The sequence below is a fragment of the Apium graveolens genome, unplaced genomic scaffold, assembly GCF_009905375.1.
Source record: "Apium graveolens cultivar Ventura unplaced genomic scaffold, ASM990537v1 ctg7601, whole genome shotgun sequence".
NCBI classification, from domain to species: domain Eukaryota; kingdom Viridiplantae; phylum Streptophyta; class Magnoliopsida; order Apiales; family Apiaceae; genus Apium; species Apium graveolens.
Genome location: NW_027420464.1, coordinates 36530 through 38865, shown reverse-complemented (window position 1 = coordinate 38865; position 2336 = coordinate 36530). Strand labels below are relative to the sequence as shown.

Below are 2336 nucleotides of genomic sequence, written 5' to 3'. Positions count from 1 at the left end.
CACACAAGTCTAGAGGTTTGTCGGACTTCAACAAATCTAGCCAGATTAAACTATAAGAAGCTAATCCAATTAATTGAATGAATGAAACCCAAATCCAGCTGATAGTATTGTTGTTACTTATATTACAATATCCCCCCCTCTTGATTCGAAGGAAAACTTTGGAAGACCGAATCTGATAAAATGCCAACTTAAGCATAATATATTCTACGTATCCAAAATTTATACTAGCCAAATAACTGAGCACTTGCAAATTAGTCATAATTATGTCATAAAACTATATATTAACACTCTATCTACAAATGATAAGTGGATTGAGTATAGGACTAAAGTGGTACTTATACTTTGTGTATCATGTTCTTCCTTGTATAATGATCTGATCTACGTGATCACTAATTTTCTTATATTACTTGAGACTTAATAGTGACAGAACTAGATGCTATAATTTTCTTATATTACTTGAGACTTAATAGTGACAGAACAAGGTGCTATACCTGATCACAAATTGCTCGGGGTTGTCGATCTGTCAAGGAAGTAGACTGAACACTGTGTGAAGCAGCATTTGCTAGTCTAAAGTCCAGAGGATCACCACCCTGCCAAACAAATGCTTTACTACCAGTAATTTGACTTAATTTTTTGGTAAATGTCAATCACGGATATTTAAATTAATATAATTTATATATACACGCAATTTTCCTTAAGCAGGGGTGCGAACCTTGAAATTTAAAATAATTATATATACACGCATCCTTCCTTACACGGGTGCAAACCTTGTAAATAGTGATCAGATATCTGTTAGAAAAGAGTTTAGTCGTAAACTAGTATATGTTGCTTAAATGGATAATTAGTAATTAGTTCTAAATATTGAACCAAAGATTGCTATAGCCATCCTTCCCACATTAGTTTCAAATAAGTAAAAGGGACGTTATGTTTGTTACATGAGTTTTAACAAATAACTCAATAAGTGTAGCCATTTTAGCATAACCACTGAACTACAAGTTCGAGTATAGCAGCAAAATCACGTTCGTAGCCAAAATATATAAATACTTAAATCCATATTAGCATTAGCATTGTGCTTGCTCTAGGAAGGAGTTGTCATATAATAGCAGTGGTCTAAGTAATTAGCTCAACTGGTTTATAACTTACAAGAAGATTTCTGAAGTTTCCTTTGGTACTCGCCTGTGTGTGATTTTATATTTCTTTGGTACCTTTTTCCGACCTCTCTGTTTCACTTCAGAACCAGCAGCATTCTGATTATTATGAATTTCTAACTCAGTAAGAAGCATCAAGTGCACAAGGCAGGATGTATGAAATACATGAAAAGCCTGCAGGTGGAAGCATATTACAAAACAGAAAAGAATAAACAAGATGAAAAAGATGGTCATACTGCTAAAAAAATATCATGGCAGAAAATTTACCCCATTCACATTCCTGCTACTGCAGACGAGTCTACCGGTCTTATGTTCATAAGAGTTGCCACATCTTTACCAGGGAGCACATTGTGCTGACAGATGTCACACATTCTTTCTGCTGCTACACGTTGATGTTTTCTAAGTTCTTTTCTCACAGTTTTGCTCGATATCAGCTTTCCTATCTGCAAAATCGATACAATATTAGCATTCCTCCAATAACCTTGTGGAAAAACTCTACAAAATTTCACTGGTGACCGTGACTGTTAAGAAGAAAGGTAAGCATAAACTGATGTATTATTATATCTGGTTATATACAAAATTAGCTTCTCCGACAGCCACACGATCAAAACATTCCCCAGCATGGCAGGTGGAAGCCCAAATTAAGGGATTTTGCTTCTCATCAACAAAACTCCTCATCATATGTCGAATTGAGTCTGTTGATATAACAGTTGTTATGCCCAGTCTACTACCCTGCAAAATGAATTTAAAGCTTAACAACTAGAAAAGATGACTTTATAACTTCAATTGACAGCCTAGATTTATTATTTTGAGCATGAGAAGACCTACTGTATCTATGAAGATATTTAATAAAAATATTGAATTACTAATAAGAGACATAGAGTAGTACTGACGAAAATAAATCTAGCATTACCTCTGACAAAACTTTGGCATAGAAAAACAGAACAGATTGAAAAAGAACAAAGGTGTCTGAGTCAACATTCATAAACAAATTAATAAACATTCCGCAAAAACTAAAACAAGTGTACACAAATTAATAAGAGATCAACATTCATAAACTATAAATATACTAATCTAACACCAAAAGATCCCACTCCCAAATCAATCATATACATACCCCAAACAATAAAATGTAATATCTCGAGGTCTTATAAACAAAAAATACGTAAAGGACATATAAAGCTTCAC

The 2336-nt window shown here is 33.7% G+C and overlaps 1 long non-coding RNA gene across 1 annotated transcript; it reads right to left on the bottom strand.

The window, feature by feature from the left end:
- Positions 1 to 1201: 1201 nt before the first annotated feature.
- Positions 1202 to 1870, bottom strand: LOC141704235 (uncharacterized). Its single transcript, XR_012567889.1, has 3 exons — positions 1725 to 1870; positions 1416 to 1591; positions 1202 to 1322 (listed from the first exon to the last, which is right to left on the bottom strand). It is a non-coding gene; the product is annotated as an uncharacterized LOC141704235 (long non-coding RNA).
- Positions 1871 to 2336: the final 466 nt, after the last annotated feature.